General features: G+C 40.7%; 1 long non-coding RNA gene across 2 annotated transcripts; it reads left to right on the plus strand.

The window, feature by feature from the left end:
* The first annotated feature begins 14,080 nt into the window (after window positions 1-14,080).
* Window positions 14,081-16,151, plus strand: LOC109761414 (uncharacterized). 2 transcript variants are annotated; one of them, XR_012181812.1, is made up of 5 exons: window positions 14,081-14,510; window positions 14,578-14,705; window positions 14,890-15,012; window positions 15,303-15,534; window positions 15,811-16,151. It is a non-coding gene; the product is annotated as an uncharacterized lncRNA (long non-coding RNA). The 2 variants fall into 2 exon arrangements; XR_012181813.1 differs by having other exon boundaries at window positions 15,386-15,534.
* Window positions 16,152-16,403: the final 252 nt, after the last annotated feature.

The raw sequence follows: 16,403 nt of genomic DNA on the forward strand, positions 1-16,403 counted from the left end.
TTGATTTAATGTCATGTGCTTTATTGTCTTGTTGGAGTGCTGTAACATAGTTTCTTGTTGCATTCTAATTTCTATGATGCTGTTAAGTGCGGATTTGCATCGTTATTGTTTTGCTTGTCATTTGCAAACCGTGCATCCGTTTCCGGTGATCCTTATATCGATTTCGACCGAAATCACCTCATCTTCCGGCGGCATACTTGGTTTGCCAAGTTGATGCCTTGATCATCTTTTCCCTTCCAGAGTACCCTTATGCATTGCACATCATACCTTGCATTACATGCCATGTATTGCATCATGTTGCTTGTGCATTGCATCGTGATTGATTGTTGCTCTGTTGCTTGTGTTCTTTCTTTGGGTAGATCTGGGAGACGAGTTCGTGAACGAGGAACCTGCTGAGTACGCTAACGAGGAGCAAGCTTTCGACAACTCTGAGAACTTTGCAGGCAAGATGACCATTACCCTCGATATCACTTTTATTTTTGCTTGCTAGTTGTTCGCTCTATCGCTATGTCGTGCTACCTACCACTTGTTTATCATGCCTCCCATACTACCATGTCAAGCCTCTAACCCACCTTCCTAGCAAACCGTTGTTTGACTATGTTGCCGCTTTGCTCAGGCCCTCTTATAACGTTGTTAGTTGCAGGTGAAGTTGAAGGTTGCTCCATGTTGGAACATGAACATGTTGGGATATCACAATATCTCTTATTTTACTTAATGCATCTATATACTTGGCAAAGGGTGGAAGGCTTGGCCTTTTGCTCGGTGTTTTGTTCCACTCTTGCCGCCCTAATTTCCGTCATACCGGTGTTATGTTCCTTGATTTTGCGTTCCTTGCGCGGTTGGGGTTATGGGACTCCCTTGACAGTTCGCTTTGAATAAAACTCCTCTAGCAAGGCCCAGCCTTGGTTTTAACATTTTCCTAACCACCACCTATACTTTTCCCTGGGGAGTTGCAAACCCGAGGGTCATCTTTATTAAACCCCCCCCCCCCCGGCCAGTGCTCCTCTGAGTGTTGGTCCGAACCGAGTAGACGGCGGGGCCACCTCGGGGAAACTTGAGGGTTGGTTTTTGCTACCTCTTGAGCACTGCATTGGTTTTCCCTTGAAGAGGAAAGGGTGATGCAGTAAAGTAGCGTAAGTATTTCCCTCGGTTTTTGAGAACTAAGGTATCAATCCAGTAGGAGGTCACGCTCAAGTACCTTGCACCTACACAAACAAATAAGAACCTCGCAACCAACGCGATAAAGGGGTTGTCAATCCCTTCACGGTCACTTATGAGAGTGAGATCTGATAGAGATGATAAGATAATATTTTTGGTATTTTTATGATAAGGAGTAAAAGTACAGAAAGCAAGTAAACAGTAATGGAAATAACGGGAGATTAATATGATCGAAAAATAGACCCGGGGGCCATAGGTTTCACTAGTGGCTTCTCTCAAGATAGCATAAGTATTACGGTGGGTGAACAAATTACTGTCGAGCAATTGATAGAATTGAGCATAGTTATGAGAATATCTAGGTATGATCATGTATATAGGCATCACGTCCGTGACAAGTAGACCGAAATGATTCTGCATCTACTACTATTACTCCACACATCGACCGCTATCCAGCATGCATCTAGAGTATTAAGTTCATAAGAACAGAGTAACGCTTTAAGCAAGCTGACATGATGTAGAGGGATAAACTCATGCAATATGATATAAACCCCATCTTTTTATCCTCGATGGCAACAATACAATACGTGCCTTGCTGCCTCTGCTGTCACTCGGAAAGGACACCGCAAGATTGAACCCAAAGCTAAGCACTTCTCCTATTACAAGAAAGATCAATCTAGTAGGCCAAACCAAACTGATAATTCGAAGAGACTTGCAAAGATAACCAATCATACATAAAGGAATTTAGAGGAGATTCAAATATTGTTCATAGATAATCTTGATCATAAACCCACAATTCATCGGATCTCGACAAACACACCGCAAAAGAAGATTACATCGAATAGATCTCCAAGAAGATCGAGGAGAACTTTGTATTGAGATCCAAAGAGAGAGAAGAAGCCATCTAGCTAATAACTATGGACCCGAAGGTCTGAGGTAAACTACTCACACATCATCGGAGAGGCTATGGTGTTGATGTAGAAGCCCTCCGTGATCAATGCCCCCTCCGACAGGACGCCGGAAAAGGCCCCAAGATGGGATCTCACGGGTACAGAAGGTTGCGGCGGTGGAATTAGGTTTTCGTGGTCGCTTCTGATGGTTTGGGGGTACGTAGGTATATATAGGAGGAAGAAGTAGGTCGGTGGAGCCACGAGGGGCCCACGAGGGTGGAGGGCACGCCTGGGGGCGCCCCCTACCTCGTGGCCTCCTCGTCTGTTGCTTGACGTCCACTCCAAGTCCTCTGGATCACATTTGTTCCAAAAATCACGTTCCCGAAGGTTTCATTCCGTTTGGACTCCGTCTGATATTCTTTTTCTGCGAAACACTGAAATAGGCAAAAAAACAGCAATTTGGGCTGGGCCTCCGGTTAATAGGTTAGTCCCCAAAATAATATAAACGTGTATCCAAAACAGAATATATAATAGCATGGAACAATCAAAAATTATAGATACGTTGGAGATGTATCAAGCATCCCCAAGCTTAATTCCTGCTCGTCCTCGAGTAGGTAAATGATAAAAAAGAATTTTTGATGTGGAATGCTTCTTAGCATAATTCTCAATGTAAATCTTTTTATTGTGGTATGAATATTTAGATCCGAAAGATTCATGATAAAAGTTTAGTGTTGACATAAAAACAATAATACTTCAAACATGCTAACCAAGCAATTATGTCTTATCAAAATAACATAGCCAAAGAAGGCTTATCCCTACAAACTCATATAGTTAGGCTATGTTTCAATATTGTCACACAAACGTTCTCATCATGCATAACCCCGATGACAAGCGAGCAATTGGTTCATACTTCTAACGCGCTTCAGCCTTTTCAACTCTTACGCAATACATGAGCGCAAGCCATGGATATAGCACTATGGGTGGAGTAAAGTATAATGATGGGGGTTATGAGAGAAGACAAAAAGGTAGAAAGTCTCACATTGACGCGGCTAATCAATAGGCTATGGAGATGCCCATCAATTGATGTCAATGACAGGAGTAGGGATTGCCATGCAACGGATGCACTAGAGCTAAAAATATATGAAAGCTCAACAAAAGAAACTAAGTGGGTGTGCATCCAACTTGCTTGCTCACGAAGACCTAGGGCATTTTTAGGAAGCCCATCATTGGAATATACAAGCCAAGTTCTATAATGAAAAATTCCCACTAGTATATGAAAGTGACAATATAGGAGACTCTCTATCATGAAGATCACGGTGCTATTTTGAAGCACAAGTGTGGAAAAGGATAGTAACATTGTCCCTTCTCTCTTTTTCTCTCATTTTTTTGGGGGCCTTCTCCTTTTTTTTCTTTGGCCTCTTTTTTTTATTTAGTCGGGAATCTCATCCCGACTTGTGGGGGAATCATAGTCTCCATCATCCTTTCCTCACATGGGACAATGCTCTAATAATGATGATCATCACACTTTTATTATTTACAACTCAACAATTACAACTCAATACTTAGAACAAAATATGACTCTATGTGAATGCCTCTGGCGCTGTACCGGGATATGCGATGAATCAAGAGTGACAAGTATGAAAAAAATATGAATAGTGGCTTTGCCACAAAATACGATGTCAACTACATGATCATGCAAAGCAACATGACAATGATGAAGCGTGTCATAATAAACGGAACGGTGGAAAGTTGCATGGCAATATATCTCGGAATGGCTATGGAAATGCCCTGATAGGTAGGTATGGTGGCTGTTTTGAGGAAGATATAAGGAGGCTTATGTGTGATAGAGCGTATCATATCACGGGGTTTGGATGCACCGGCGAAGTTTGCACCAACTCTCAAGGTCAGAAAGGGCAATGCGCGGTACCGTAGAGGCTAGAAAATTATGGGAAGTTGAGAGTGCATATAATCCATGGACTCACATTAGTCATAAAGAACTCATATACTTATTGCAAAATTTTATTAGCCCTCGAAGCAAAGTACTACTACGCATGCCCCTAGAGGGATAGATTGGTAGGAAAAGACCATCGCTCGTCCTCGACCGCCACTCATAAGGAAAGCAATAAAAGAACACCTATGTGTCAAAATTGTCACACAACTTTTACCATACGTGCATGCTATGGGACTTGCCAAGTTTAACACAAGTATTTTTCTATTTCACAATTACTCAACTAGCACACTCTAATATTACCACCTTTATATCTCAAAACACTTATCAAGTATCTAACTTCTCATAACATTCAATGAACTCAATATGGAAGATTAATTTCACAATTAAAGCAAATTGCCATGCTGTTTAAGACTCTCAAAATAATATAAGTGAGGCATGAGAGATCAATAATTTCTATAAAATACGACCACCGCAGTGCTCTAAAAGGTATAAGTGAAGCACTAGAGCAAAAAACTATATAGCTCAAAAGATATAAGTGAAGCACATAGAGTATTCTAACAAATTCCGAATCATGTGTGTCTCTCTCAAAAGGTGTGTGAAGTAAGGATGATTGTGGAAAACTAACAAACAAAGACTCAAATCATACAAGATGCTCCAAACAAAACACATATCATGTGGTGAATAAAAATATAGCTCCAAGTAAGTTACCGATGGTTGAGGACGAAAGAGGGGATTCCTTCCGGGGCATCCCCAAGCTTTGGCTTTTTGGTGTCCTTGGATTTACCTTGGGGTGCCTTGGGAATCCCCAAGCTTAGGCTCTTGCCACTCCTTGTTCCATAATCCATCAAATCTTTTACCCAAAACTTGAAAACTTCACAACACAAAACTTGACAGAAAATCTCATGAGCTCCGTTAGCGAAAGAAAACAAAATACCACTTCAAGGTACTGTATTGAACTCATTATTTATTTATATTGGTGTTAAACCTACTGTATTCCAACTTCTCTATGGTTTATAAACTATTTTACTAGCCATAGATTCATCAAAATAAGCAAACAACACACGAAAAACAGAATCTGTCAAAAACAGAACAGTCTGTAGTAATATGTACCTAACGCAAACTTCTGGAACTCCAAAAATTCTACCAAAATAGGACGACCTAGACAATTTGTTTAATGATCTTCTTCAATTTGAATCAGTATTTTATCACATTCTGGTGATTTTTAACAATTGTTTTCGTGAACAGAAAGTTTCTGGAATTTTCAGCAAGATCAAATAACTATCATCCAAGAAGATCCTATAGGTTTAACTTGGCACAAACACTAATTAAAACATAAAAACAAATGTAACCAGAGGCTAGATCAAAGATTTATTCCTAAACAGAAGCAAAAAGCAAAAAACTAGAATAAAAATTGGGTTGCCTCCCAACAAGCGCTATCGTTTAACGCCCCTAGCTAGGCATAAAAACAAGGATAGATCTAGGTATTGCCATCTTTAGTTGGCAATCCATAAGTGGCTCTCATAATAGATTCATATGGTAATTTAATTTTGTTTCTAGGGAAGTGTTCCATTCCTTTCCTTAACGGAAATTGGAATCTAATATTCCCTTCCTTCATATCAATAATTGCACCGATCATTCTAAGGAACGGTCTACCAAGAATAATAGGACATGAAGGATTGCAATCTATATTAAGAACGATAAAATCTATGGGCACATAGTTCCTATTTGCAACAATAGGAACATCATTAATTCTTCCCATAGGTTTCTTAATGGTGGAATCCGCAAGGTGTAAGTTTAAAGAGCAATCATCAAATTCGCGGAAACCTAACAAATCACATAAAGTTTTTGGAATCGTGGAAACACTAGCACCCAAATCACACAAATCATAGCATTCATGATCTTTAATTTTAATTTTAATAGTAGGTTCCCACTCATCATAAAGTTTTCTAGGGATAGAAACTTCCAACTCAAGTTTTTCTTCATAAGATTGCATCAAAGCATCAACGATATGTTTAGTAAAAGCTTTATTTTGACTATAAGCATGCGGAAAATTTAGCACGGATTGCAACAAGGAAATGCAATCTATCAAAGAGCAATTATCATAATTAAATTCCTTGAAATCCAAAATAGTGGGTTCATTGCTATCTAAAGTTTTAACCTCTTCAATCCCACTTTTACTAATTTTTGCATCAAGATATAAAAACTCCGAATTTTTGGAACGCCTTCTAGGTAAAGGTGGCTCATCTTCAGTCCCATCATTATCAAGATTCATATTGCAAAACAAAGATTTAATAGGGGACACATCGATAACTTTTAGATCTTCATCTTTATTCTCATAAGAATTAGAAGAACACGCTTTTACAAAGCAATCTTTCTTAGCACGCATCCTAGCGGTTCTTTCTTTGCACTCATCAATGGAAATTCTCATGGCTTTGAGAGACTCATTGATATCATGCTTAGGTGGAATAGATCTAAGTTTCAAAGAATCAACATCAAGAGAAAGTCTATCCACGTTCCTAGCCAATTCATCAATCTTAGACAATTTTTCTTCAAGCAAGGCATTGAAATTATTTTGAGAAATCATAAATTCTTTAACACTAGTCTCAAAATCAGAGGGCATCTTATTAAAATTTCCATAAGAGTTGTCGTAAGAATTACCATAATTATTTGAGGAGTTACTAGGAAATGGCCTAGGATTAAAGTTTCCTCTATACGTGTTGTTACCAAAATTATTCCTACCAACAAAATTCACATCCATAGATTCATTATTATTCTCAATCAAAGTAGACAAAGGCATATCATTAGGATCAGAAGAAGCACTTTTATTAGCAAATAATTTCATAAGGTCATCCATCTTTCCACTCAAAACATTAATTTCTTCTATCACATGCACCTTTTTACTAGTAGTTCTTTCAGTGTGCCATTGAGAATAATTAACCATAATATTGTCTAGGAGTTTAGTAGCTTCTCCTAAAGTGATTTCCATAAAAGTGCCTCCCGCAGCCGAATCTAAAAGATTTATAGAAGCAAAATTCAATCCGGCATAAATTTTTTGTATAATCATCCAAAGATTCAAACCATGAGTAGGGTAATTACGTATTGTTAATTTCATCCTCTCCCAAGCTTGTGCAACATGTTCATGATCAAGTTGCTTAAAATTCATAATATCGTTTCTAAGAGAGATGATTTTAGCGGGAGGAAAATACTTAGAGATAAAAGCATCTTTGCACTTATTCCAAGAATCAATACTATTTTTAGGCAAAGACGAAAACCAGGTTTTAGCACGATCTCTAAGAGAAAACGGAAATAGCTTCAATTTAATAATATCATTGTCCACATCTTTCTTCTTTTGCATATCACACAAATCAACAAAGCTATTTAGATAGGTAGCGGCATCTTCACTAGGAAGGCCGGCGAGTTGATCTTTCATGACAAGATTCAACAAAGCAACATTAATTTCACAAGATTCAGCTTCGGTAAGAGGAGCAATCGGAGTGCTAAGAAAATCATTGTTGTTGGTATTGGCAAAGTCACACAATTTAGTATTATCTTGAGCCATCGTGACAAGCAAGCAATCCAACACACGAGCGAACAAGAAGCAAGCGAAAAAGAGGGCGAACTGAAAAGAGAGGGCGAATAAAACGGCAAGGGTGAAGTGGGGGAGAGGAAAACGAGAGGCAAATGGCAAATAATGTAATGCGAGGGATAAGAGTTTGTGATGGGTACTTGGTATGTCTTGACTTGACTTCGCACACACCTCCCCGGCAACGGCGCCAGAAATCCTTCTTGCTACGTCTTGAGCACTGCGTTGGTTTTCCCTTGAAGAGGAAAGGGTGATGCAGTAAAGTAGCGTAAGTATTTCCCTCAGTTTTTGAGAACCAAGGTATCAATCCAGTAGGAGGTCACGCTCAAGTCCCTTGCACCTACACAAAGAAATAAGAACCTCGCAACCAACGCGATAAAGGGGTTGTCAATCCCTTCACGGTCACCTACGACAGTGAGATCTGATAGAGATGATAAGATAATATTTTTGGTATTTTTATGATAAGGAGTAAAAGTACAGAAAGCAAGTAAACAGTAATGGAAATAACGGGAGATTAATATGATGGAAAATAGACCCGGGGGCCATAGGTTTCACTAGTGGCTTCTCTCAAGATAGCATAAGTATTACGGTGGGTGAAAAAATTATTGTTGAGCAATTGATAGAATTGAGCATAATTATGAGAATATCTAGGTATGATCATGTATATAGGCATCACGTCCGTGACAAGTAGACCGAAACAATTCTGCATCTACTACTATTACTCCACACATCGACCGCTATCCAGCATGCATCTAGAGTATTAAGTTCATAAGAACAGAGTAACGCTTTAAGCAAGATGACATGATGTAGAGGGATAAACTCATGCAATATGATATAAACCCCATCTTTTTATCCTCGATGGCAACAATACAATACGTGCCTTGCTTCCCCTGCTGTCACTCGGAAAGGACACCGCAAGATTGAACCCAAAGCTAAGCACTTCTCCTATTGCAAGAAAGATCAATCTAGTAGGCCAAACCAAACTGATAATTCGAAGAGACTTGCAAAGATAACCAATCATACATAAAAGAATTCAAAGGAGATTTAAATATTGTTCATAGATAATCTTGATCATAAACCCACAATTCATCGGATCTCGACAAACACACCACAAAAGAAGATTACATCGAATAGATCTCCAAGAAGATCGAGGAGAGCTTTGTATTGAGATCCAAAGAGAGAGAATAAGCCATCTAGCTAATAACTATGGACCCGAAGGTCTGAGGTAAACTACACACACATCATCGGAGAGGCTATGGTGTTGATGTAGAAGCCCTCCGTGATCAATGCCCCCTCCGGCAGGACGCCGGAAAAGGCCCCAAGATGGGATCTCACGGGTACAGAAGGTTGCGGCGGTGGAATTAGGTTTTCGTGGTCGCTTCTGATGGTTTGGGGGTACGTAGGTATATATAGGAGGAAGAAGTAGGTCGGTGGAGCCACGAGGGGCCCACGAGGGTGGAGGGCGCGCCTGGGGGTAGGCGTGCCCCCCTACCTCGTGGCCTCCTTGTCTGTTGCTTGACATCCACTCCAAGTCCTCTGGATCACGTTTGTTCAAAAAATCACGTTCCCGAAGGTTTCATTCCGTTTGGACTCCGTTTGATATTCTTTTTCTGCGAAACACTGAAATAGGCAAAAAAACAGCAATTTGGGTTGGGCCTCCGGTTAATAGGTTAGTCCCCAAAATAATATAAAAGTGTATAAATAAGCCCATTAAACATCCGAAACAGAATATATAATAGCATGGAACAATCAAAAATTATAGATACGTTGGAGACGTATCAATTTTACTCATAGGATGTCTCATCCGGTGTGCCCTTAGAACGAGATATGGGCAGCTCCTACCGGATTTGTCGGCACATTCGGGCGGTCTTGCTGGTCTTGTTTTACCATTGTCGAAATGTCTTGTAACAGGGATTCCGAGACTGATCGGGTCTTTCCGGGAGAAGGAATATCCTTCGTTGATCGTGAGAGCTTGTGATGGGCTAAGTTGGGACACCCCTGCAGGGTATAAACTTTCCAGAGTCGTGCCCGCGGTTATGTGGCAGATGGGAATTTCTTAATATCTGGTTGTAGAGAACTTGATACTTGACTTAATTAAAATGCATCAACCGTGTGTGTAGCCGTGATGGTCTCTTTTCGGCGGAGTCCGGGAGGTGAACACGGTTTGGGTGATGCATGAACGTAAGTAGTTTTAGGATCACTTCTTGATCACTTCTAGCTTTTCGACCGTTGCGTAGCTTTTCATCTTACTCTTGTATTCGTATGTTAGCCACCATATTTGCTTAGCGCTTCCTGCAACTCCACCTCATTACCACATCCTACCCATAAGCTTAAATAGTCTTGATCTCGCGGGTTTTGAGATTGTTGAGTCCTCATGACTCACAGATACTACCAAAACAGTTGCAGGTGCTGATGATACCAGTGCAGGGGATGCTACAGAACTCAAGTGGGAGTTCGACGAGGACCTTGGCCATTACTACGTGTCTTTTCCTGATGATCAGTAGTGGTGCCCAGTTGGGACGATCGGGGGTCTAGCATTTGGGGTTATCTTCTTTTCATTTGGATTTGTCCGTAGTCGGACTATGTGTGTACTCTGAATGATGTATGAATTATATGTTCATTGTGTGGCGTGGCGTTTGTAGGCCAACACTCTATTTATCCCTTTCTTATTCATAACATGGGATTGTGTGAAGATGACCCTTCTTGCGACAAAACCACAATGCGGTTATGCCTCTAAGTCGTGCCTCGACATGTGGGAGATATAGCCGCATCGTGGGCGTTACACTAGGGCCCGAGTGCCATGAGTTCAGATCTGAACCCTTTAAGTTTTCATGAATATATTTGTGTTCTTGATTTGATATTGCAAGTTATAGTCACCTACTACGTGTTATGACCCGGCAACCCCGGAGTGACAATAGTCGGGACCACTCCCGGTGATGACCGTAGTTTGAGGAGTTCATGTATTCACTAAGTGCTAATGCTTTGGTCCGGTACTCTATTAAAAGGAGGCCTTAATATCCCTTAGTTTCCAATAGGACCCCACTGCCACGGGAGGGTAGGAAAAATGATGTCATGCAAGTTCTTTTCCGTAAACACGTATGACTATATTTGGAATACATGCCTACATTATATTGATGAACTGGAGCTAGTTCTGTGTCACCCTATGTTATAACCGTTGCATGATGAATGCCATCCAACATAATTATCCATCATTGATCCATTGCCTACGAGCTTTTCACATATTGATCTTTGCTAAGTTACTTTTCCGTTGCCACTTACGACTGCTACAAAACTACTACTGTTACTTTTGCCACCATTACCGCTACTTCCATACTACTTTCCTACTAAATATTTTGCTGCAGATATTAAGTCTTTCAGGTGTGGTTGAATTGACAACTCAGCTGCTAATACTTGAGAATATTCTTTGGCTCCCCTTGTGTCAAATCAATAAATTTGGGTTGAATACTCTATCCTCGAAAACTGTTGCGATCCCCTATACTTGTGGGTTATCATACCCATCGCGTGCTTCAACACTCATCGGACCGCATACATTGGTATGTATTATGTCCAATAAGTCATTAGCTTGCTCCATTGTTCCGAAGAACGGAGTTTTAGTCATCTTGCCCATGAGGCATGGGTATCAAATGATTCATAATCAAGTGATTCCAAAAATCCATCTGCATGAAGTTTCTTCATGCGCTTTCCACCAGTATGACCTAAACGGCAGTGCCACAATTATGTTGCACTGTCATTATCAACTTTGCATCTTTTGGCATCAATATTATGAATATGTGTATCGCTACGATCGAGATTCAACAAGAATAGACCATTCACCAAGGGTGCATGACCATAAAAAATGTTACTCATATAAATAGAACAAGCATTATTCTCTAACTTAATGAATAACCGTCTCACAATAAACAAGATCCAGATATAATGTTCATGCTCAACGCTGGCACCAAATAACAATTATTGAGGTCTAAAACTGATCTCGAAGGTAGATGTAGAGGTAGCATGCCGACGGCGATCACATCGACCTTGGAACCATTCCCGACGCGCATCGTCACCTCGCCCTTAGCCAATCTCCGTTTATTATGCAGCTCCTGTTTCGAGTTACAAATATGAGCAACTGAACCAGTATCAAATACCCAGGCGCTGCTACGAGCACTAGTAAGGTACACATCAATAACATGTATATCAAATATACCTTTGTTCACTTTGTCATCCTTCTTATCCGCCAAGTATTTGGGGCAATTCTGCTTCCAGTGACCATTCCCTTTGCAGTAGAAGCACTCAGTTTCAGGCTTGGGTCCAGCTTTGGGCTTCTTCATGGGAGCGGCAACTTGCTTGCCATTCTTCTTAAAGTTCCCTTTCTTTCCCTTGCCCTTTTTCTTGAAACTAGTGGTCTTGTTAACCATCAACACCTGATGCTCCTTCTTGATTTCTACTTCCGCTGATTTCAGCATCGCGAATAGCTCGGGAATTGTTTTTGTCATCCCTTGCATATTATAGTTCATCACAAAGCCTTTGTAGCTTGGTGGCAGTGACTGAATAACTCTGTCAATAACACTCTCAACTGGAAGATCGATTCCCAGGTGAGTCAAGTGGTTATGATACCCAGACATTTTGAGTATGTGTTCACTGACAGAGTTGTTCTCCTCCATCTTACAACTATAGAACTTGTTGGATACTTCATATCTCTCAACCCGGGCATTAGCTTGAAATATCAACATCAACTCTTGGAACATCTCATATGATCCGTGGCATCCAAAACGTCTTTGAAGTCCCGATTCTAAGTCGTAAAGCATGGCACACTAAACTATTGAGTAGTCATCAGATCGAGTCTACCAGTCGTTCATAACATCTGCTGTAGCTCCTGCAGCAAGTCTGTCACCTAGCAGTGCATCAAGGACATAATTCTTCTGTGCAGCAATGAGGATAATCCTCAAGTTATGAACCCCATCTGTGCAGTTGCTACCATCATGTTTCAACTTAGCTTTCTCTAGGAACACACTAAAATTCAAGGGAACGGTAGCACGGCCCATTGATCTACAACATAGATATGCAAAAACTATTAAGACTAAGTTCATGATAAATTAAGTTCAATTAATCAAATTACTAATGAACTCACACTTAAATTAACATCCCTCAAGTGATCTAAGTCATACATGATCCAAATCAACTAACCCATGTCTCATCAGCACGTGAGATGGGGTAGTCATCAATGGTGAATATCTCTATGTTGATCATATCTACTATATGACTCATGTTCGACCTTTCGGTCTCCAGTGTTCCGAGACCATGTATGTACATGCTAGGCTCGTCAAGTTTAACCCAAGTGTTTTGCATGTGCAAAACTGTCTTACACCCATTGTATGTGAACGTAGAGTCTATCACACCCGATCATCACGAGGTGCTTCGAAACGATGAACTTTGGCAACGGTGCATACTCAGAGAGAACACTTTTATCTTGAAATTAAGTGAAGGGGTCATCTTATAATGCTACCGTCGTTCTAAGCAAAATAAGATGCATAAAGGATAAACATCGCATGCAATCAAAATATGTGACATGATATGGCCATCATCTTGTGCTTTTGATCTCCATCTCCAAAGCATCGGCATGATCTCCATCGTCACCAGCTCGACACATTGATCTCCATCGTAGTGCCGGGTCATCTCGCCAACTATTTCTTCTACAACTATTGCTAACGCATAGCGATAAAGTAAAGAAATTACATGGCGCTTAGTGACATGCAGGCCATACAATAATAAAATACAACCCTAAGGCTCTTGCCGGTTGTCGTACTCATCGACATGCAAGTCGTGAACTTATTACAAAACATGATCATCTCATACATCAATATATATATCACATCATATCTTGACCATATCGCATCACAACATGCCCTGCAAAAACAAGTCAGACGTCCTGTACTTTGTTGCAAGTTTTACGTGGCTGCTACGGGCTTCTAGAAAGAACCGTTCTTACCTACGCAAAACCAAAACGGCGATTATCAAGTTTGCTGTTTTAACCTTCTTCAAGGACCGGCCGTAGTCAAATTCGATTTAACTAAAGTAGGAGAAACAGACACCCGCCAACCACCTTTATGCAAAACAAGTTGCATGTCAGTCGGTGGAACCGGTCTCATGTGCGTGGACATCACTACTAGAAATCCCCATTTTACCTAGGGCTAAGGCCTTCACCTAGAGCTTATTAATCTCCTCAAGGGAAAGAAAAGTAATGAATAGTACCCCTCTAGGGAAAGACAATTTTGTGGCAAAAAGAACTGAAAAATAAAATTTCCTAAGTACAGGTGCCACGTGCATACCATCCACCCCGAAAAACAGGAAGATATGGCCTCCCGCGTCGATGGCGCGCACCTTTTATTTTCCCCCATCCATGAGGGCCCATTATGTAGTGACATAGCGACGGGAGAAAGGGAGGGTAGTGCCAAAAATTCTGGCTAAATTAGGTCTTGTTCCCCCTTTCCTCAATCCTTCGCCGCCGCCAGAGAAAATCCCCCTCTCTCTCCCCAATCTTCCTCTCCCACATCACCATGGCCCGCCGCGCGCCACCACCCCGCCGTGCCCCTACCGGCCCTGCTCCACCGCGCCCTACCAGCCCTGCTCCGCCGCGTCGCCTCTTCTTCCCCTTCTCTACCACATCGGTGACCCAATCGGACCATCCGGCGGTGGGCACGATGTCCTCACGCGGATCTGACTGCCGCCACTGTCGCCGCCTCCATGCCACCTCGAGCTGCTCCTTGATGCAGTTGTCCCCGACGAGCACCACCCCCACACGACTGTCGCTGACGAGCTACTCCCCGACGGCCACATCCTCTCCTACACCGCGGGTACTACGGCGATGACAAGGGCATCCACTTACCTGCTAGATCAAGATCGCGTCCACCACCTTGACTTCACTCCGAAGGTTCTCTCCCTGTCTTTTGCTCTCTTGTTTAGGTAGTTGTATATGCTCTAATGTGTTCGGTGTTCAGATCTCACAAGCGATGCTCATCTTTGTGATTTGCTTGTTAAGAAATTATACTGCTTCTTTCGGCTAGCTTGCCGTTGTTGCAGAATATCAGTTTGCCCTTTGCAACATCCGCTCCTGCAGGTCTACTAGGTAAATCTTTTTAGTAGCACAGGTCTTTCAGTTTACGTGTTTCAACTTGAACATGATGTCCAGAACCAGAACTTAAAAATAGAACTTTCACATACATGCAGGTTGGCCATGCTAGTACTCTCCTGCACTAGCATTTTGTTAACTTAAAACATATTTCCTGACTGAATGTTTTTGTGATTTAAAGGTACCAAGGAATGTTTAAAGACTACATTGGTGTTTTCTAGCTTGGAGAAGCAACATCAACTTGGGATGCAGATTCACCACTATATGTGCATGCATCTCATAGGGGGAGAGATCTTGTATGGATGTAAGACCATTTTTCTTCTGTTATAGATTCTAGAGTGATGCTCTGCTTAAATTCGTATCCATGCATAAAGTCAACATCCAATGAAATATGAGCAAATTATTTTATCTCTATTATTGTAATTGTGAGCTATGACAACCATATAAATAGATTTAGTATATTTTGATTGCATAGTTTCTTTTCTGCTATTTGAAATATGAATGTGTATCTTTAATCATGACTGAATATGCATTTTTAAGCATGACTAGAACTGCGCTGAACATGCATGCTTAATCGTGTATTTTTTTCTGCAGCTAAAATTCAGCTGAAGCTTTACAGAACTAGGGGAACACTAATCCATAGAGCTATCATTTCCTTTGCTTTGTTTTTCCTGTAGAATAGATTAAGCATAATCTGAGTGGTGTATATGCAACACATTTCTTAATGGCCATGCATGCAATTATAATCTATTTCTGTCAAGACTGGAAACCTCGAGATGGTGATCAAAGATTTGGTTGAAGGAATCAGCAAACAGATGTTTTAGAGGTATGGTCTATGTGTCAACTCTCAAATGTCTAGTACTGCAAAATTGTTGTATGGCCATGATGGTGCTTTATTTATTTTTCTGTCTTTTGTGTATACAGACCAATACTTTGTTTTAATTTTCAGTTACTTGCAATCTTGCATGTTATTGCCAGCATGAGTTTTGTATGTCCATGACTGTTGTGATACTATTAATATGATGCAGATTTGTGTTCTTATGCATGCTGCAGTATTTTTGATATTTTAGAGAAGTGCTGAATTTGTGACCATTATTTTCAGCATCATGTTGTGAGCTCTGATGTTCCTCTCAAGACTTGGATGGGCAACCTGATGCAAGTTCTCAAGGGATATTTGGAGCATGTACTTCTCAAGGCGATGTGATGCATGTGTAGTTAATTAACAGGTTGATTGGAAGTGTTTTGATCTAGCAACAGTAGCTGATATGTGGTCTTGTCTATAGCAAATTCTAGATTCAAATTGCAGTGCTTAGACCATTTTGCAACTTAATCTAGCTTTTTTGGATCGACGGGTGGTATGAATATGTTGTATGATAATGAATATTCAGTCATCCATGAATTATTTGAATTATAGCCGATATATATATATCCAAATTTGGTGTATTGTTGCTTTGGTTGTGATTGTTTGTTGCAGCCTATTTCTAGTATTAATAAATGGTTGATATGAATCCAAATTTATATATTTTAAATTATGACTGATATATGTATTTAAACTTGGGTCCCACAAGCTTTCCCTAGGGCACAATATGGCCCTTGGTATATATGCTTTCCACGCTGGCAAAGGTGACCAGATGTATACTTTCCCTAGGGCATGTGCCCCTAGGTAAAGTTTACTTTCCCTAGGGCTGATGAAAA

Source organism: Aegilops tauschii, chromosome 4, assembly GCF_002575655.3.
Source record: "Aegilops tauschii subsp. strangulata cultivar AL8/78 chromosome 4, Aet v6.0, whole genome shotgun sequence".
Taxonomy (NCBI): domain Eukaryota; kingdom Viridiplantae; phylum Streptophyta; class Magnoliopsida; order Poales; family Poaceae; genus Aegilops; species Aegilops tauschii.